The sequence below is a fragment of the Cavia porcellus genome, unplaced genomic scaffold (assembly GCF_034190915.1).
Source record: "Cavia porcellus strain 051 isolate PalLab524CR breed Dunkin Hartley unplaced genomic scaffold, mCavPor4.1 scaffold_13, whole genome shotgun sequence".
Taxonomy (NCBI): domain Eukaryota; kingdom Metazoa; phylum Chordata; class Mammalia; order Rodentia; family Caviidae; genus Cavia; species Cavia porcellus.
In genome coordinates, this window is record NW_026947496.1 from 13621298 (window position 1) to 13643750 (window position 22453).

The 22453-nt window shown below is 37.4% G+C and overlaps 1 long non-coding RNA gene across 3 annotated transcripts in view; it reads left to right on the forward strand.

The window, feature by feature from the left end:
* LOC134478492 (uncharacterized) overlaps positions 1-22453 on the forward strand; it is a 95963-nt gene that overhangs the window by 68844 nt on the left and 4666 nt on the right. Inside the window, exon 4 of one of the 3 annotated variants that reach the window (XR_010051131.1) lies at positions 7185-13503. The exons of the other annotated variants lie outside the window; for them this stretch is intronic. This is a non-coding gene — a long non-coding RNA (uncharacterized LOC134478492). Of the gene's footprint in view, positions 1-7184; positions 13504-22453 lie in introns of those variants that run through there. 3 annotated transcript variants of the gene reach the window in all.

A 22453-nucleotide genomic window follows, 5' to 3' on the forward strand; every position in this document is an offset into this window, starting at 1 on the left:
CATCACTTCTGGATATTTATCCAAAAAGAATCAAAATCAGTATGCCAAAGAAATACCTGTGTTCATTGTAACACTATTCACAAAAGCTGAGATGTAGGATAAAATCCCTACCCATCTGCCAGATGAATGGATAGGAAAACAGGGTGTATACATTCAGTGGAATTCAGGGTTAAACAAGGAGGAAATTCTGAACAACATAGATGTGTGTTGAGAACTTTATACAAAGTAAAACTAAGTCAGCATTATTAATCCTTCCTCTACAAGCAAAGCTGAGGAGTCACGTGATCTGCAAGAGGTTCTGGAGCTTATACTGGGGAAGGGGAGAAGTTGGAATCCAAACCCAGATGGACTAATTCCAAATCCCTTTCCCTTCCCAAAGACACGCCGCAAATATCTTCCTTCAGATCGGCCTCTGTAAAACAGTTCTCCTGAACCACATACTAGAATTAGCTGAGAACTTTCTTTAAATCCTGGTGTCTGGACCTCCCTGAGAGGTATGCTCAGTAAGTTGAAGTTGGAACAATTTTATGTTTAATTATCTAGTGACTCTGATGGGCAGCCCGAGTTGAGAAACAGCATAGTGACTGAGCAGTGATCTTCATGTTCTTAAGTAGCTTTGATTTTACCATGCTATGCTATTATCAGATCTTCATTTTTTGTTTATAGCAGGGATTGTAGCTATAGCTTTGCTGAATTCAAGATAACTCTATGGAGTTTCCTCTAGTCCCCAGTCTATCAGTTCTGTCAAAAAGAAAATAAGATTATTTTGCATGACTAGTTTAGAAAACTCATATTTTTATTATAGTAAAGCATGCATAACAAAATTTTAATCAGTTTTAAATGTACATGTTTTTTCTTTTCCCCTTTTTTTTAGTAGTGCAAATCGAACTCAGGACTTTGCACTTGCCAGGCAGGCGCTGTGCCACTGTGCAATGTCCCCAGGCCTAATGCACATTTCTGAGGTTTTAAGGACATTCACTTTATTGTTTATCCATCACCAACATATAGAACTTTCTAGTTTCCCTAAATTGAAACTCCTTCCCCACTAAACACTAACTTCCATTTTTTCTGCTTTCAGCCTTATAGCCTCCGTTTTATATCCTGTCTCTAGGAGTCTGACTGCCCAGAACCTCATATAAACAATCACAAGGTATTTGTCTTTTAGGGGGCTGCCTTGTTTTTCTGAGCATGGTGTCTTAATGTTCTCCTACCTGTTTTAAATAATATATGTGGTCACTAACTTCAGAGACAAATGATCTCCTTTGATAGCGCTTTATATAAAATATGTGCCCCCAAATTATTTATTACATTTAACTGAGTGGAATTAAATAATATTAAAATACTAGCCTGTGATTTTCCGAAATTCATCCTTTCCTTCGATTAAAACTAGTATTTTTGTGGATCTTGGAATCTTTTCACATTTTTGTTAGATATCACAATTGTCTACAGGTTATCAGCAGAGGTTTTGGAAACTCATAGGTCAGTTTCCTTCTGTACCTCTCAAGAGCATTTGTCAGTTCTGTGTGTTTTCTTCCGTTTTGATTCCTTGTGTTTCTCCATCCCTAATGGCCAAGGGTCTGGCTTTACTGTCTCGTTTTGTCTGGAATGCAGGGATTTTAGGTTGAGAACTGGGGCTGACCCTGGGTGTTTTGGGACAGGTGGTCACCCTACTGGCCTGTCTTGCTACTTACTAACACCAAACTATGCTGATAGAGCTTCCATAATTGAACTGGCTGGCCACGTGATTTCTTGGGGTGTGTGTTTAGCAATCTATGAAATTACACCCAAGTCATCTCCCAGATCCCTAATTTATGTTAGGGGATTGTTATTTTAATTTCAGTTCCCTGATGAAATGTGAGGGGGACCATCTGTTCACATGCTTATTCAACTTCTGTATGGCGAAGTGTCTATTTGGGGCTTTTTTCTATTTCCTAATTGTGTTGCTCGATTTCTTACTGCTAAGCTTTTTACATTTTTTTTTAAATTTTAAAAACAAAACAAATTTAAAAAAATTTTAATTTTAAAACAAAACAAGTTTTTAATTTTAAAAACAAAACAAAAAGGATAGAAACAATAAAGAATTTCGAAAAAAGTAGAAATTAATACTAGTTATTAATTTGCATATTGTTATCTTAGAAATACTTGTTCACATTATAAGATTTAGGCATAAAAAAATCAAACAATGAAAGCACAAACTGCTCTTATTGACAAACTTAGATTAGTAGGATAGTTATCTATCTTGTGTGTGTGTGTATATATATATATATATATATATATATATATTTATATTTGTGTGTATAGACATCTATGCCAAAAATTAATTTAGACATTTTTAGACAAGACTCAACTTCTGGGCTTCAGCAAGATGTGGAAACTTTTCTTGCAGAAATTTTTGTTCCTGTTTCTCTAAACTTTTCTTGCTTCAGTGTGGGTTTGTTTTATGGTTCTCAGTCTGACAAAATGATCCACGTAAGGCATTGCAAAGAATCATTTACTGCTAAGTTTCAAGAGGACTTGGTCTATTACAAATAACAGTCCTTTATCAGATATATGTCTTGTAAATATTTTCTCCTAGTTTGTGGCTTGTCTTCTCATTCTCATTGGCAATGTCTTTTATAGAGCAGAATTTTTAATTTCACTGAACTTGATTTGTTTATTCTTTCCTTTGTGGATCATGAGCTTTGGTGTTGTGTCTAAAATGTCTGCCATTTACAAAGCCATCTAGATGTTTATAGATTCTTTTTGGAATTTTCTGTATAAACAGTCATTGAATCTCTGAACATAGGCAATTCCATTTTTTCTTTCCCATAAATACTCCTCTCATTCCATTTTAACAATAGCTAACACTTCAGTCTGAGGTTGAAAAAAATATACATATATTTATCAGGGCCTCCTGCGTTCTAGCCAAACATTTTACCATTTAGCTGCAGCCCCAGCCCTATTTTTAAAATTTTCGTTTAACACAGCATTTTGTAGGTTCTCTACTCTTGAACTTGTGATTCTCCTGCCTCAGCCTGTTGAGTAACTGGAATTACAGGCCAGTGCCATAGTTGTATCTATTTAGGTTGCATATATTGTATTGTTGTATTGTACATATTTATAGAGTATAACTTGGTTTGATATGTGCATACTACACCATCAATGACCAAGTTAGGGTAATTAGCATACCTTTCACCTCCAATATCAATTCTTTGTGCTGAAAGCTTTCAAAATACTCCCTTGCAGTACGTATCAGTATTAGCGACAGTCCTCTGACAGTGCAGTAGAGCACCAGAATTGATTTCTCCTATACAACTGCAGTGTGTTGTTTGTTGAGCAAAGTCTTCTCTTGTCCGTTCACTTCTTGCAGTCTCTAATTATCACTGCTCTACTCGCTGCTACTGTGAGTTTAACATTTTTAGCTTCTACATACAAGTGATATCTGAATTATTTCTCTTAATATTTCATCCATAAGTTTATCCATTGTGTTGCAACTGATGGAATATCCTATTTCTATAAGGCTGAGTGGTATTATGTTATGTGCCATTATTAAAACCCACCCATCAGTGATGGATCCTTAGGTTTTTCTACATCTTTGCCATTGTGAATATTGGTACACTGAACAGGGTAGTGAGGAATCTCTTGGGCTCAGATTTTAATTCCCTTCAGAAGTACGATTTCTGGGTCATATAATAATCCTATTTTCAATTTTTGAGGAGTCTCTCTACTGTTTTCCAAAATGCTTATTCTAATTTATAATATTACTAGTGGTATATAAAAGTTTCTTTTCTCTACATCCTTGCCAACACGTTTTATCTTTTGTCCTTTAGGTAACAGTCGGTCTAATAGGTGTGAAGTAATATCTCATTGTGGTTTTCATTTGCATTTATTTGATGATTAAAGATGTTGAGAGTTTTTTCACATCTGTTGGCCATATGCATTTATTATTTTGAGAAATGTCTATTTAAGGTCTTTGCCTAGTTTTTTACATGGATGTTTGTTTTTTGTTATTAAGTAGTAAGGTCTTTGTATATTCTGTATGGCATTAGACCCTTAGCTAATATATTACTTGTAAAACATTTTCTCCTAGTTTTTTTTTCCTCCATTGTGTTGTTTTCTTTACTGTGTAAAACCTTTTCAGAGCACGTAATACCATTTTTTTCTTTTGTTTTGCCTTTGTTTTCATGGTCAGGGCAGGTGACATCATATCCAAGAACTCTCTACCCGGACCAAGGCTATAGGTTTTCCCCTAGGTTTTTTCCTAATTTTCTAGTTAAAGCCCATATGTTTAAGTCTTTAATTCATTTTGTGTTGATTCATATGCAAGGAGTGAGACAAAGGTCCATCTTCCTTCTTCTCCATGTGCATATCCAGTGGTCACAGCAGCGTTGACTGCCTTTGCTCTGTGTGTGCCCTTGGCAACTTCGTCACAAATCAGTGCTTATATACGTGCGGGTTTATTTCTGGGTCCTCTCTTGGAGTCATCATTTGGACCAAGACTATAATTTAATTTAATAAGACTTTGTGTTTTCGAAATTGTGATTCAGAAGGTTTCACAGCAGTGTAGTAAAAGAGCTTGTCACTCAAGCAGAACAGACACTGTGAAGCCCAAATATTCCTTTCCCTCTTGAAAACCTGTTTCTTAAAAAAATCGTGTAAGTCACTTGCAACTCCAAAATTACAAAGGTAAAAATGCTTTTCCTGAGAGTTTCTCTAATTTTGGGCACTCTTGGTTGAGACAGCCCCTCTGAGTCTCTCAGTGATTGAACTAAGTTTGATATCTGAGTAATCATTCATCCTCTCCACCTGCATGGTCTCACACTACAGCAATCATTTTTAATGATTCCACCGTTTATCCTTTATGTTCACTCAAGAATCAGAACCTTTATTTTCAGGAAAGAATAATCCACAATAAAATAAACAATTCCACACTTGGGTAGGGACCGGCTCTGCAATGCATTCAATCTTCTCATTTTTATTCCTACTCTTATAGAGCATCACAAAATTTGAAAATAATACTATCTCAATGACACCTCAGCTCGAAGTCCTGAAACATAAAAGTGAAAGAAACTAGAAGGCTGGAAATATTTATTAGATCAATTAGAAGACGGGGTGCTAAAATCCAACAGGATAAAAATATTTCAATGGGCAAATGGGTTTCCTCAAACATACATTCATATATTCAGTAGGCAGATGGTAAAGTGGAAAGTTAGCACATTAAGAAATAATTATAGTAGGTTATTGGAGACTGGGGAAAAGGAAATAAGAGATTTATTAAATAGTTTGCATTCATTTATGCAGAAAGGTGGCCAATCTTGGATTATATGTGCATATGAGTATTAATGAGAATGAACTAGCATTTAAGAAAGACAGGGAGTTTATAAATGGCCCATGAACTGCAGGCACACATTGGAAGGTTCTCTTATAGTCTAAAGAGGGACACTTTCACCTTCCTCATCTCATAGGCCAATAAGGAGAATCTGACTGCCGTGTTGTTAAGTGACAGCTGTAAAAACAATAGCTTTGTAATAGCTGGTAATTAAAATACATTGTATTTTATGTTATTTTGGCTGGTAAAGGCTATTAGATTTGTATTGTCAAAACACACACATAAACATGTGTGCACACAAACGCTCCCCTCTAGAACGAGCCATTTAAACACCTTTCCTTCCTTTTCCCAAGCCTTCAGTACTGAAGCCATAAATGCCCAATACTGAAACTTCCAATTACTGAAGCCATAAATGCCCATTTTACAAAATAATACCCTTGAGGTCTGCACATTTGTTTCACTTACTACCAGGGAAGGAAAAAGTTCCTAGTTAGAATAATAATTTAGATTATAGTTAGTTTGCAATTTCATTCCTACAGTGTGGGGAGCAGATACGGGTATTTTTGCATACCTCACTGGTGGGCTTTTCTCTTAAATATCCAAGGCTGAGAGCTTGTGCAGTTAGGAGAGACCATTCTCATACACACAGGAAACTCAGCAACTATATCTTCTTTCTCACTGGTTAAAATAGAAGTGTACACGTCTGGATTAATTACAGCAGGTGGATCACATTCAGTCCCTTCTCTTTTCCATCTGTGTAATGCATAGGTCACCTACAGCCGCCTCTATAGTCACTCTCGGATCACCATCTCACACACCCCGATTAGTTTACTTGGCTCATTCATTCTGGCTTTATTGAGCTTTACAAGGTGCTATGCAGACTGCAGCCAGCAAGGTTAGCTCCAGCCCTGCTCTTACAGAGAGGACAAATTGGATATTGATGCACAAATTGATGGCCCATTGGTGGAGAGACATATAAATAGCCAACATAGGCTAGTGAATACATGCTTAGATAGTGTTGATTATAAGAGCTTCCATTCGCCAAATTTTTTCTTTTTAATTTTCCTCACCTCCAAACGACTTGCTTGCTTATTCTAAAGAAGCACAGGTGTTCATAGTTCCTCTCTTTGTCCAATCATCCAGTGAATTTGGTCACTTGTCATTTTCACTCATAAAAATCTTAGCAAGAGGTAAAAAAAAAATTATGACTCTAAATTATCTTATTAATTGTCACTGCTCTCTTTCTTTTTGCTGGGAGTGAGTACCTTATCCATGAATTGAAACTTGTAAAATTCCAGTAGAAATTTTCCTGATTCAGTCTGAGTGCTTTTTCAATGCACTGCATATGAAATTTACCCACCTTAGCACTGTAAGTTGAAGTCTTTGTCATTTGCTATGTGACCCACAGATACTCCTTTGTGCCTAGCTGTAATATATATAAATTGAGAGTTTCCAGTTCTGTTACTTAAATGCCAGGATGACTTATTTTCAAAATGACTTGACACTTACCTCTTTTCTTCCACACACTGGGACCATCTTCCCTCTGTCTCTGGTCTTTCCTGTAACCCAAAAGTCATCCAACATCATTAACATGCTTGCAGATCACCATGTGAGTATTTACAAATTGTTCTAATTCAGACATTTTGGTGTTCTGTACTTTTTCCTAAGATCGTAAAAATGTGAAGGCAATAGTTTGTCCCCTTTGAATTAATGTATCTTTAGAACTTTTTTATATAGTATACAGGAATAGTGCTGACCAAGTGATTTTATTTTGATGGCTTCGTAGATAGATAAAAGAATTCCTCCGTAGTTCAATGTTTGGGCATTTCAGAAATGCAGGCTGCAAGTGTGGGTCATGTGATTTTTTTTTCTCCAGACATGAAGATTGAGCGTCTGAACTGTCCAACCACGTCTGTTCTCCCTCCAGTTTTGCTTGTGTGGAAACAGCTTCACCTCTGAGCTCCTCCTTGGCTAATTCCAGCAAAGTCCCACTGGGAGCGTGGCAGGGAGAGACAAGCGATGCAAACAGACTGGAGAGCTTTAGTGCTGCTGGTGATTGTGCCATTACCCAGAAAATGCAGGTTAATGTGGAGAAAGGGAGGAAACTGTGGAAGGCAACAAAGCAGACCCAACAATACCTATTAGATGGAACGAACATGCAACACACAGAGCAGGAAGCAAGGACAAGGGTGAAAACGCCATAGAAACTCTACCAACCCCTAGTACAGGAAAACACACTAAAGACAGGGATTAAACAAGTAGCAGTGGAGGGAGTCCTGAATTAACTCCTGTGGATGTGGCTCTTAGAGTCCATCCTGGCTCAGAATTAGCTGATGAAGCTCTAAATCCTTGCAGGATGAGTAGCTCACACTGTTGCGGAGAATGTGACATGGGGGCAGAATTCATGAAAATACAGGGGACAGAATACAGTGTTCCTGGTGGGTTTTGTGTCAAGTGTGTGTAACTATTAACCTGAGATATGGAGATAAGTCTGTTATAAAGCTGAATGTTAAGTAAGATCATATAGTAAAAGTATGTGATAATTCAGAGAGGGGAGAATCCAGATTCAAGTGTCTATATGGCATATGTGTTGCATCAGGAATGTTGCATAAAGATAAAAGACTTAAGGTCAACCTTGTAAAACTGAAAAGACTTTTTGAAGCCAGTATGAGCATAGGATAAAAATAGGAAAAGAAAATGGACAAGGACAAGGAAATGAAAGGGTGCTTGGAGAATATCAACTGTCTAGTTTGACCAAAAAATGGGGTACAATATAGGGTTGACTGTACTGCCCTCACCATCTTGCTTTGACTGATTTTCCTCTGTTCTGCTTTGCTTGATAGTACCAAGTTCGAAAGTATAGGCAACAACTGCAAAGACAATAAGAGTCATTATGACGCCCATTCCAGTTGACTATTATCTTCTTTTAAAGTCCTGTAATGTCTCCAATGTTTTGGTTTTATTCCTTACTGTTTTGTTCAATTTTATTATAACTGATGATATAAGCAATTCTTTTTAAGATCGCAAGAGGCAGTATGGTAACCATTGTTGATCACCTAGTATTTTGTTTTTACATTATCTATTATGTCCATCCTTTTGATTTGACTGACTCTGTTCTGTTATGTCACATTTGGTTTTACTCTCTTCAAAAAAAAGTAATAAGAACTGTGGGAGTAATAAAACCCAAAATGTGTAATTGTCATTGTACAAAAGAAAGGAAAAGAAAGTGCTCTAAAGAATATAACTGCATATATATTTAAGTGTATAAGATAAATAACCTTATTACTGAGTTTTGTTGGATCATTGAACAAAACTGTTTCCAGTCTCACTGTTTGAATGTCCACTTTATATGCTTTAATTCTGTAACTTGAACAACTATTTCTATGATAACAATATGTAATCTATTAACTAGTGATTTCCTATTGTTTATTTTTTCTGAAATTCTGTATAACTTGTACCCTTTTTCTGTTTTTCTTTCTTTTTCTCCTTAAAAAAAATATGGGGTCGAAAGAAATGAGGCTGTAACGGTAGGTTAAAGGCGATCCATGAAGACCCTAGATGTCAGTGACGTTGTTTTCCCGTTTGTCCTCACTTTCTCAAAGGGATTCCATGGTTATCTCCATCTGGGGTCTCAGGCCAGAGCCCATCTGGTGTGAATATGTGTAAGGCTTCCTCATCCATTTGGATTTGATGTGCACTGTGTTCACCACGGTCAGAATCCGGAAGGCCACGCCCACAGGGCTGCAGCATTTCCAGCTCTCCATCTCTGTGTCTCCTCTGTCTGCACGTGGTCCAGAGACGCTGCTTGCCCCCTACCGCCTGGCCAGCTCCTGGGTCTCATCATCACTCCTGGCTTCCTCCAGCTTCTCCTTGCTTCCTTCTCCTGATTCTGCCCAGAAATGAATCTTAACCCACCCAAGCTAAGTCTTAGGGTCCTGAAATGTTTTTAACAGGGTTCTTACTCCTCCCTGTCATTGAGGTCTTAACATTTGTGGACCATGCACTCTCCACATCAGTATAACTTTTTGGCTGGATTTGTGCCTGACTTTTGCTTATTTTTGTTTCTCATTCACAGATTCTTCTCCCATTAAGAAACCATCTCTCCAGTTATTCTGATGGCTTGTATTTCTAGATAGTGGAGATAAGCACACTGGGGTCCAAAAAAGATTTCTCCACTGTACATAACTGCATAATGTTGGCCCACTTGTTTGAAACACAGTTCCAGAAGGATCATATGATCTTTCCTATGTGTTCCTATTCCCTTCCATTCCTTACACACCTTTCCCAGATGGAGTCCACAGACCTATGACGTTTTGGTAATATGCCAACTCCCAGGCCAAGGACTGAGGGATGTGGAAGGGTCGGAACCTTGATTACAGTTTAAAGAAAGCTGACCTTCAGTGAGGAATCTAGGATATGGCTGAGGGTCTGCCTGAAGAGCTCTGTGACTTGGCACAGCTGCCTGGGCCTCCTGACTTTCATCTGTGAGGGTCAGTGATGGAGCAGGCGGGCATTTAGTGGTGGAGAATCCACGCAACTGGCAAATTGCCTGCAAAAACGATTGCACTCTTGCTATTGAGCATTTCCCCCTCAGTATGCATTAAAATCTCCTCCACTGGAGTTTTTCCAACTGGTAGTAAGAGATCAGTAATAAAAGATCATTTTTTTTTAAAAAAAAATAGGCAAAAAAAAAGAAGCAGAAAATTGTAGGGCTTCTTTAAATTCTGTCACCATTGAGTTCTTCAGCTCACACTAGGAAAAAGTAAGGGGAGGAACGTGGAGGGTATGAAAATTAAAAAGGATAAAAATTTATGAGTTTGGTTTCTAGGCTACTCCCTTTCATACACATTCACACACACACACACACATCCAAAAGATCAATACTGATAGGTGAGAAAGTCACCTAATGGACACAGAACCAAAAGAAACGAGTGGATTCTGACCTCAGTAACTCCAAATCTTAGTCCTTTAGTATTTAATATTTTTCAGAGTTTGTGCTGTTAAATCAAAAGGTTATCTATAATACATCTGGTGCTATTAATGGGAAAGATCAGGGATATTCAAAAGACATTTATACATTATTAATATAGATAATAAAGGATCATTTATGAGGCTTCAGATGAGATTTTTATCATCAAAAGCTTAAAAAGAGAAATTTATTTTTGCTTCAGGACAGACTCGAGAGGTGTCTATAATGGGAAATGTGAGCATCAACACTAAACTGACAGATTCACTCTGTTTCTGAAGATGGCTACTTTATAGCAACAGATTAAAAAGAAAATAAAATTTTGTGCTTTAAATTTCTATTGACAGCATCTTCATGATTTATTCTTGGTTTGTCCTTTATCGAGATGTCTTATTGATGTTCTTTGCTTCTGTCTTTTCCATTTGAGATGTTTGATGGCTTAGGCAAATTGAACAGAGAGGAATTCAGCCAACTACAAAATATTTGGGACTCTTGAAAAATAAATGAGTTTGCCTCCAGAATCTTTACATCCTTGCAAGAATCCTAAATCTAACTTTTATGGAACACAAGCAGTAATAAGAAAGGAAAGGTTAAAAATATACTATTTTGGAGGAAGGCCATAGTAGCTCAGGAGACTTAGAAGGACTCTCAGCCCCTGAACGTGGTATTATTAATCACTTTAGCTTATGCCATTGGATCTAATCAAAACAGACTTAAAATGGTTTTTTTTTCTGAGGAAGTCAAAGAGATTTTCAAAATTCCTTTGCAATTTACTTTTCAAATTACTCTCTGTAAATTAACCGTGATTAATTCTCCAGCCAATATAATGGATGGAAACTTATTGGATGTTGATTTGGAATCCACATAAGTGAGAAACAGGAAACTAAAGATGTTTCCCACACATGGTGTCGGCGACAGGCCAGGTCTTCAGAAATGTTTGCTGAACGATAAACATCTTCTGTTACATCTGGATCCCACAGGTGAAATTACCTTGCATTGGAGGGTAGTGGACATATGCTAATGTTTTTATTCTTCCCTGACATGCAATATTTAAAAAAGTATCTCTAGGCTTTCAGATGAATTTTCTCCATTAAAAAAAAGAGAGACGATCTGAGATCAAATGAGAATTATCCTGGGACCAATATTCATTAATAATTTCAGTGCTAGAGAGAAAGTTAAACCTAATACAATCACACTGTTTCATGCCTGCTTCAGGAAGGTAAAAAGACACTGGAGGTCATCAACTCTAATAGCCCACTCAGGGTACACTCAGATGGAACAAAACTCATGGCATAGTGCTAATCCTATCTTAGAGCACTCGTGCATCAGAAAGAAACATAAATCCAGCTGTCAAAGCTGAGGAGAAATGGGAATCACTCCAATGTGCAGTTAGAATGTGGACCAAAGCAGGGGGGCGTTGGGTGTAAGATTGCCCGCCTACACCCCACCATCCTTCCAATGTTCTCGTATGTCACAGATAGCCTGAAAAGGTAAGAGCACATTTCTCAGGCATCCTTGCACTTGTGTTTCTTCCAATTGCAATTTAGGTTTTGACTATCAGGTGTACTCAGACAAAACTTGGAAGATGCAACACTGCTCATGTGTTATTCACTCCTGGCAAACACAGTCATGGTGCCAGTGTGGTTTCTCTGCAGTCACCAGAGGTCTCACCTTCACTCACCATGCTGATTCAGGGCCAGGGAGCTGGGGTTCTTTGGAGAGTGCAAGTTAGAGCAGGCAAAGTGAGGGAGAGCAATGGGGGAAGCAGAAATGGAGTTTTCCTTCCTGTGCTGGTAATGGTGAGGTTTGGAATTAGCTACTTAACTCTAGGGGTGAAGGGAACCCACTGCTTTGTTGTCTAATAATTATTAATCTCCTTGTATGGTCCTGTTTATTTTGGTTAATGTATCAGTCTACTCTTTTATGTGATTCCTCTTTACACAGTGGATATGAACTATCCTCTAAGTCACAGGTAGAGGAAACCTCAAGGGTGTCTTGAAAAGATGTTATTTTTGATAGTTTTACCATATACAAAAAGGTCAAGAGTCATACCAGAAATTTCTACTATGCAGAGTGCTAATGAGGGGTGACATATAATATATGGCATATATAGGATAATCTACCTTATTAAAATATAAAACAATTTTTTCTTGGGCAAAAGTGTAGCTTATCTTTCCTTTTCATAATAGCAGCAATACATTCCTGCTAAATAAGTGGATGTTAATTTTTTTAAAATGTAGTCTTAGAAACAGTATATAGGTAGTTTGTAAGTTTTTTTATTAATGGTATTTTCAGTGTGGAAATTCACTGATAGTATTGAATAGTAAGGCTCCTAAAGTCATAAGCCAAAGAAATATGAATATGAATATATCCTATCTTCAGAGGCTATATGAATATAGCCTCTTCCCATTGGGACATTTTCCTCCTACTTCCCAACATCTAGCTTCTATTTTGGTCCATATTTACCCTTTTAGTTACTCACATTAGAGAAGCAATGCAGTACTTAAACATATGTGGCTGATTATTTACCTTGAAAGAATTGTTTCAAGGTGCATCCATTATATGAGAGGCCAATATATAAATAAAGTGCAAAACAAAAGACAGACAATAGAAAAAAGAGAGAGAGAAAGAAATGTTCTTGTAATTCAGCACGGATGGTGTGCCTAAAAGTGTACTTTGATTCAGTATAATTGTCTGATGTGTATTTTGGGTTTTATTGCCTGTTAGTCTGACTGTTAATCTGTATTTATAATAATTTATTTGATAAGGACTTATAAAATAATTACATGAATCTGATGTTGGCAAACAAAGATTTTTTAAAAGGAGCAGGTAGGAGTAGTAAAGGAATTAAAATGGGTTGTGTACCTTTACCAATGGCCCACAATGAATGTAATCTTTGTGTACTACAATTATGTACTAATAAAATTTTAAAAATTAAACAAAGATTTATTTTTGCTACATGATCTTTCTGAAGGCTTAGCTTCTTTTAAAATCTAATCTTTGGGGCTTGACTTTCCTGCTGCTGCTGCTGCTGCATCTGAATCAGCACAGCAGGGATAGAGACACGAAAGCTCTGAGAGCGGGAATCGGCAAGCCGAATTGAGAGCAGAGTTGGTGGGGAGCCCTGCATCAACCTGTGGTGAGTGAGAGGAATGGGGACCCTTCCATAGACTAGGAGGCTCCAACAGAGGACATTCTGGGACTGGGCAGACTAGCTAGAACAGGACACTGCAATGACTTCAGTCACATATTCCCCTCTCAAGTGGACTGGTGGGGAGCACTTGACTTGGGTGAAGCCACGGAGTAAGATCCAGTAGGCTAGCCCAAACCAGGTCCCAGCGCCTGGCGGTGCACACTAGCAGTGAAGCCTTCAGTAGGTTGACCTGGAGGGGCAGGCCCAGCAGAGGCTGCCCAGGTCTGTGTCTCCCTTGTATACTGCAGTGGGCGGGAACACCTAGCTGGCATGATTCAAACAAACTGTAACCGACAAAGAAAAAAACTGGGCCTCTTCTATACGCTTGTATGGAAGGAATAAAAAGTATGGGAAGAGGGAACAACAAGAAAGGGCCCTCAGTCCCCAATCCTGAGAACACTGATCCAGGAAAGGTAAATACAAAGGAGAATGAGGACAGAAAACATGCAATATCAGGCACGGCACCAATAGACATAAAGCGATATCTCTGGGACCTCATAGACGAGTTCAAAAATTAAGTATTTAACCAAGTAAAGCAAGATATAAGTAGAATAGTTAAAGAAATGCTAAGCGCCTCCTAAGAAAAAACATGATGGAATGGAAGAACAGAAAAAAGGGGAGAATTGTTTGATGGAGAAAATAGAGAAAACGTAGAATACATGAAGCAGGTTCAAAGAGATTACCAGGAAACTAAAAACTCTATTGAAAGCTGGCATAACAGCTTAAAGAAACCAAGGATAGATTATCTGAACTAGAGGACAGATTTGTAATGTGGGAGCATGAAATGAAATATTTCTTAAAAATAACAAAGAAAGAAGCAGTAACAATACAAAGGCTAGAAAATGACAAAAGGATCTATAACTTAAGAATTAAGAATGTGAAGGAAGAGGCAGAAATACAAACAAATGAACTACAAAGGCTATTCACAGAAATAATCCAGGAGAATTTCCTAATTTAGCAAAAGGTAAAGATACTCAGATCTATGAGGCATACAGAACCTCAGCTACCTACAACCCAAACAGAGCTACACCCAGGCATATAATAATCAAAGTTCCAGAAATCCAATATAAGAACAGAATACTAACAGCTGTCAGAAACAAGAAACAGATCACTTACAAGGGAACACCCATCAGAATTACAGCAGATTTCTCGGCACAAACCATCAAATCACAAAGAGTGTGGGGCAAAATAATTCAAGCTTTGAAAGACAATAACCTCCAGGCAAGATTGATACATCCTGCACAATGGTCCCTAGAAATTAATGGAGAAACAAGGTGCTTCCAGGAAAAAGAGGAACTCGGGGAATTTGCAACCACCAATTCAACTCTACAGAGAATACTGTAGGACATTCTAAAAGAGAAAAATACCAAGATTCCATAAACAGTGGCAGAGAGGCCACAATGAATGGAGCAGGAAGTGAAATGAAGAAGACAAACTGACAGCAAACGACAGAAAAAGAGCTCAACAGAAACGAGGCAGAGAAGGTTGGATGGTAGGAACAGGTATTTTGGAGAAAACAAGACATCATAATAGCTAGTGCTGATTTAATATCATCTTGTTTTGAAGTCCCATCAAACTTTTGTTCTTCTGTCTCCATCAGTCTTAACATGTTGTATATTATTGGATTTTATTATATGTGATAATATAAACAAAAACTTTTATAGAAAAGGAGATACTACAGAAACCATTGTTCATTTTCTATTAGTTGGTTCTAAATATCCTGTAATACTGTCATTCTCTTGAATGATTTTACATTGTCTTGATATGTTTGATGCTACAGTATATGAAGTTATACTCAAAGATTTCAAGGAAAGAGACACTATGGTAACTACTTTTATGTCAGGGTATCTTGTGGTAAAACACTATTTTGCTTAAATGATTATGTTCTGACCTGTGCTGATTTGTTGTTCTGTCCTCTTTTATCTCAATCTCCTTTTTTATTATTTATTTTATATTTTTATCTTTTTAATTAAGTGAAAAAAATAAAAATAGCAGGATATATTATAGTAACCCACTTTGATTTCCTATTAACTTGATTTGAAACCCTGTATTGCTCTCATCATCTTGTTTTGACTGATTTTATTCTATTCTGTTTTGCTTGCTAGTACCAAGTTTGAGAGAATAGGCAACAACTGTGAAGACAATAAGATTCACTATGACGCCCATTCTGGTTTGACTATTATCTTCTTTTGAAGTCCTGTAATGTCTCCAGTGTTTTGGTTTTATTGGTTTTTGTTCTTTACTTTGTTCAATTTTATTATAACTGATGATATAGGCAATTCTTTTTACAATAGCAAGAGGCAGTATGGTAACCATTGTTGATCACCTTGTATTCTGTTTTCACATTATGTACTATGTCCATCCTTTTGATTTGACTGACTCTGTTTTATTATGTCACATTTGGTTTTATTCTCCTCAAAAAAAAGGTAATAAGAACTGTGGGAGTAATAAAACCCAAAATGTATAATTGTCATTTTAAAAAAGAGAGGAAAAGTGCTCTAAAGGATATAACTGCATGTATATTTAAGTGTAAAAGATAGATAACCATATTACTGAGTTTTTGTTGGATCACTGAACAAAACTGTTTGCAGTCTCACTGTTTGAATGTCCACTTTATATGCTTTAACTTTGTAACTTGAACAACTATTTCTAAGATGACAATATGTAATCTATTAACTAGTGATTTCCTATTGTTTATTTGAAATTCTGTATAACTTGTACCCTTTTTCTGTTTTTTTCTTTTTCTCCTTAAATAATATTTTAAAAAATCTAATCTTTTTATTTTTATTTTTTTGGTACTGAGGATTGAACTCAGGACCTTGCGCTTACCAGGCAGGCACTTATACCACTGAGCTAAACCCCCAGCCTAAAATCTAATCTTTGAAATAACAATATTATCCCCAGATATTTATTCAGGAGTTTATACAGAGACCTCGTCATCTAGTTCTTCTGATAGAAAATGTCTGCTTGTTGGGCTGTTTTCTACATTTAGTTTTCATCTTCAACACCTTTGGTGAGGGGAAAATATGGAGAAAGAGGCCTTTTGCACACTGTAGGTGAGAATGCAGTCACTGTGGAAACAGTGTGGAAGCTCTTCCAAAACTAAAAAACAGAAATTCTATCTGACTGAGAAATACTACCGCTAGAGAGACCGAAACCAGTGTGCCAAAGGCCACCTCCACGCCAATATTCACTCTCATACTATACACAACAGCTAAGAAACAGAAAAAAGTACCCATCCACTGATAAATGGATAAAGAAAATGTCATCCATATACACAATGGAGAACTACCCAGCCATTAAAAAAAATGACATTTTGTGATTTGTGATGACGTGAGTGGAAACAGCGATCACTGGATTATGTGAGCTAAGTTATACACAGAGACAAGTTATACATTATCTCCCTCACATTGCAGAATATAAAAAAGTTGGTCCCATAGAGGTCAAGAGCAGAGCAGTGGTTGCTGGAGCCTTGGGGTAGTAACAGGACAGGGTGGGGGAAGGCTGGTCAATGGGTGCTAGGCTACAGGTCGGAGCGATGAGTTCTGGTGTGTAAGAGTCTGGTATGGCATAGTGTAGAGGGAGCATAGGCAGTGATAGTGTATGTACAATTCAGAACCATTCTGAAAGTATTCAATAGAAGAAATGATAGGTATGTGAGGAGACAGAAAGGTTTAACTTAGTGTAACTATTAATATATTTGCTCAAAACACCATGTTACATTGCATGTGATCATGCTATATACTTCTAAGATTTATAAATGACAGTGAAATTCCAGAAAAGTATTTCTGCTGCAAGGAAATTTCTGAACAAGTTTGAAAAATACATTCAATGACTGTTCTTACCTGGAAACCCGAAGTCCATTTTGGACGAATGAGGTTGACGATACTCCATTGGAGCTTGGATTTGGGGGAGCTAGGTCTCTCTTCCATGAGAGGAAGTCCATTGTGACACCACATACTGTTTCTTTACAGGTGGAGGGTGGCGTGGCAAAAGCACTGGATATTGTACTGTGGGAAGTGACAGGAGCTTTTATAGCCAGATGACTTCTTTGATGAAGTGTGTTGAAATGACTCAGAAGATTGTGTCTCCCTACCATCAATCCTATAAGAGTTGCTCGTAAGCCTAGGCCTGGAATCTCCTGCCATTTTTCCTTGGAAAGCTGCACCACAGGCCACTGGAGTTGTATGTGAAACACTAATGCTATAAAATGTAAAATGGAAGGTCACAATAATAAAAAGGTATTAAAAATGCAAAACCTCTACAACACAATTCACTTTTGGAGTTGTTATGTCGTGTGGTGCTTACCAAGAAAGCTAAATTGCAGGAAAGGGGAGAAAAAGCAGGTTATTGTTGGCTTGTACAAACTTTTTACTGATAAAATTTCCACTGATTTCTAATGACAGCCCATGGTTTCCTATTCCTGTATATACTTAAAAGGAGTTTGGGAGGAAGGTGATTTGAAAATGAAACGCCAATGTTATAAACTTGTTATAGTTTTGTTCAGGCATTATAGCACTCATCAGTTATCAGTGACTGACACTCTCCTCTCATCTTGTGTCAACATCTAAGAAGACCCTGAATCAAATAAATCAGGTCCTAGGGCGTTCAGTTATTAGAGCTCGAAAGATCCTTAAAAAACCACCAACTTGGGCTGTTAGGTCATTGTCTGTTTACTATGTGTGATATTCTTCCAAAGTTCAAATATATTGCTTATTCTGATCAGTGATGATCTAACAAAATGCCTAGAAAATACTTCCCAGAAGGCTAGAATTCCTTCAAATCTTGTAGAACATGGGCCAGGGGAGATTTTAATTCTGAAATTAACTTGGATCACTGCAGCATATAATAGAGCCCCTTGTATAGGCCAAGAGTCAAGGAAGCCCTCTCTAAAAATTAGACGTGAGATATAAAATCTGAAAATACAGCATTAGGAAGAAAGTGAAAAAAGAGCCAAGTTTAGAGAAAGATTGCATTTTTCTCTATTTATTATTGTGATAACATACCTTTTTACATTACTTTTGGTTACATATCCATTTTTCTATGTTTGTTCATATCCTTTCAGTATTTCAAAATGGGGACTTCAATGTTTTGGCACAGCAAAGAATTCAAATAACACAAATGGGTACATAACGGCAAAAAAGACTCTTGCAAACCCCAGGCACCGTTCTTCTTTCTATTATTTTCCACAGGGAGAAGCTCCCTTACTTTTTGTGCATGCTTAAACTATTATTCTGCTATGTTTTGAATAAGTGTTCTCCAAAGGACCATGTGTTAAGAAGGCTTGGTTCCCAGCCTATGATACTCTTGAAAGTGGTGGCACTTTTACAAGGTGAAGCTCACTGTGGTCCTGGCTCTGGAGTGTGATCTGTAAGGATGTGGGGACCCCAGGCTCTTCTTCCTTTTGTCACACCCAGCTGCAGTGGTTGTCCTCTGCCTCATGCTTGTATTAAGATGCACTGGGCTGGTGCGGGCCCAAGCAGCGTGGCCAGTTGATCATGGAATGGCATCTCCAAAACCAATAGCTAAACTATACCTTCCCTCTTTTTTAAGTTGACCTGACTCAAATTTTTTTTTATAGCAATGGACAAATGACAACAGTATTCTATGCATAAGTGTGCACATGTCGTGTTTAACATTATTTTGCACTTTGGTTTTTTTACTTAACAAAAGCCGTGAGAATATATCTCTCAGGTCCCCACCTACTCGTAGCATAACTGGCAGAAAGTCCAGCTGCTGAGCTGTGAAAGCCATTATTGTATTCATCTAAAGATCACATTTTGCAGCAGCTGCCTCTTGGAAGAGACAAAATGAGGCAGAGATATTGCATGTCTGAGAGGAGAGGAAGAGAGAGGGAGAGGAGAGGGAGAGAGCACTTTAGCTGGAGATAGTCTTTCCAAACAGATTTTTGAACAAAAAAGGAGTAATGAAAGAGAAAAATATGGGCAAATAAAATAGTTTTTATCTGTTCTTTTTTTTTTTGTTGTTGTTTTTACCAGAGATTGAACTGACGACCTTGCGCTTGCCAGGCAGGTGCTTGTGCCACTGAGCTAAATCCCCAGTCCCTACCTGTTCTTGAGTTTTCTAAATTATGTTTGGCAGTGCTGTAAAAATAATATCTTAAGTGGTTTAAATTTAGGGATAGGGATATTGAAGACAATTGTAAGTGGCAGAGGGAAAATGGAACATGCAGTGAGGTTAGGTTTCTACACCTTACTTGCGTGATAAGATATAGCGAGAGGTAGACCATGGTAAGTAATATAAAATGTATGCCTACAGAAACCCCTGTAAAAGCTATTAAAAGCAAAATAGTATTCTAAAGGAAAATTCAAGTAAGCCACAGTAGGCTGGAAGAAGAAATTAGAAAAAGAAAAAAAAAGACAAAAGAAAACAGGAAGCAAAACAAACAAGTAAACAAAAAACCAGAACCTAAATGACAGACTTGAACCCTAAAATATCATAATTACACTGGAAGCATATAGTACAAATCCATCAGGCAAAGACAGAGATTGGAAAAACAGATTTACAAAAATGACCCAACTGTTTAGTGTCTATTAGAAATGTACTCTGAATATGATTTATACAAGTTGAACTTTATAGAATAAAAAAGATTTATCATGCAACCATTAATTTTAAAAATCAGAAGTTGCTCTGCTAATATAAGATAAAGCAGACCTCATTCAGAACAAGGAAATTTAGCAGAGACAGAGAGAAACATTATATGATAATAAAAAAGTGGATCTATCAATATATATATCAATTTTTAGTGCGCATACTTTAATCATCAAAACTATAAAAAAAAAACCAGACAAGTCCATAATTGTATTTGGCAACTTCAATGTTCTCTCACCAGTGATGGAATAATTAGATTGACATATTAAGCACCAACACTAAAACAGCAGACCTGAGTCCCGAGATATCAACACTAACCCTTTCCTGCAGCATTTACCCTCAGGGGAGACCTGGAAACATCTTCAGCTTTTATAACGAAGCCACAGCTCTTGCGAGCTTCCATTTCTGATTCAGCCAGCAGGTTCTGGTCCCTTAAAGAGAGATATTTAAGATGTCACAAAAGTGTGTTATGGTCCTCGCAAAACTGAAAAAAGTTCTTTTCTGTTGCTTTTATTTTTTTGGATACTTTTTAGTTCCCTTGTTGTCTGTCTGCTGTTCTCAGGTTGTTTCCTCCATTTAAAACCCTGTTTTTTAGCAAAGGGTTGGATAAGCTCAGGAGTACTGCTGTGTAACTTACGGATAACAGTTCAGCTGTGTCTCTTCCAGAAGAGTTTGCTTGGCTGCCTCGTGAAACTCGAGTCTGAGGAAGGAAGCCGTAATGCTGATGATTCATGATGCACACAGTGAAATGGAGAGATAAATGTTTTCCTAAGTAAACAGTTTACATTCTAGAAATCTAAACAAAGAAGGAAGCACATGTTTCCTCTGTGCCTCTACAGGCACTAGGTCTTTCTTGGTTAAGGGAAATTCAAGGGAAATTAAGGAGCGTCCAGGGTACCCGCTACATATTCTGCCCAAGTCATAAATAGATGCATGGTGGGAAGCAGTGATGGTTCATTTAAAAAATTTCCCTTTTCAATTATGCTGATTGAGATGATGTTTCTCTCCCTTCACAAAATAACATTCATTCAGCACCTATATACAAACTCCTTGATTCCTGTATTTTTAGAAAATGCTATTTTAAAGGAATTCTATTATAACTAAGAAAGGCTCAAACAAAATGGAAACAATATTTGCAGTCTAAAAATAAATTTTGTCAATGTGAATGGACTGTCTTAGTTCATTTGTAGAACAATAGTGAAAAACCACAGACCTGCTGGCTTATGTGCAACACGAATTCATGTCTCAGAGTTCTTGGGACCTGGGACTCCAAGATTAAGGCACGGAGATGTGGTATCTGGTGAGGTCCACTATCTGGGTTAGGGACGGCACCTCCTCTCAGGGTCTCCACAAGGAGATGTGGCAAGGGGGTCCTCTGGGATCTTTTCTATGAGGGCTCCGATCGCACTCATGACATCCTAGTCTTGTGACACAGTCATCTCCCAAAACCTTCAGGTACCAACAGCATTGCCTTGGGGTGAGAATTTCAGCTTACAAATTTGGGGAGATCCTAAACATTCAGGAGAGCATGAGGACATCCATTCATCGAGTACACCATTTCCTGCTTTGCCTTCCCATGCACTTATTCCTTTGTTACAGACTGCATCTTCCTTTCTGTCATGGGCATCGCTTACTCAGCTTTAATTGATTTTCTTGACAGCATTTTCCTATTTTGGTTCCTCTTCCATTGTTCCATTTTCCAGATGGAGTCCTGGTTTTTATTTACTCACAGCTTTTTTTTTTTATAAGAAGCTGTTTATAAAAATCACATCAATTGTTTCTCGGTCTTTGCCTCCTCCAGAGAAACTATAATTTGCAAAGGTTTAATTAGGATCTTTCAGGACTCTCTGCACTTTAGGATTTTAATATGTACCACTAGCACAATATAATCCCCAGATTTTTTAGTGCTTTCAAATGCTCTTCCTCAAATCTAGTTTCTCAGTATAGTTATGGTTCTTAAAATATTTCTTTCTAAACGAAGTCTGAAAGGAAACCAGATAAACATTATTATTACATCAAAGTTGCAAGCTCTTCCCACACCACCACTTAGCATTGTGGTTGAAGTTTTTTAAAAAGCAAATGCTGAAACCCATTTGGATGCTGTTTTCATAATAAGCCATTTTAATGATCACATATGTTGTTGTTTTAAGAGGCCATTGTATAATTGAAAGAATATACTCTGGACTATCTTGGGGATTTGATTTATGCAATTCTTTCCTCATTATGCACTAAGCTGTTTATTAATCAGCCCGACTACACGGTCTGTTTTTGCTCACTTTGATTTCTTTTGTGTTTAAAGTTCAGGGCTTAAATTTTTAGTACTAAAAATGAAGATGACTGCTTTTAGTTGTTTGTTTGTTTATTACTTCAACTA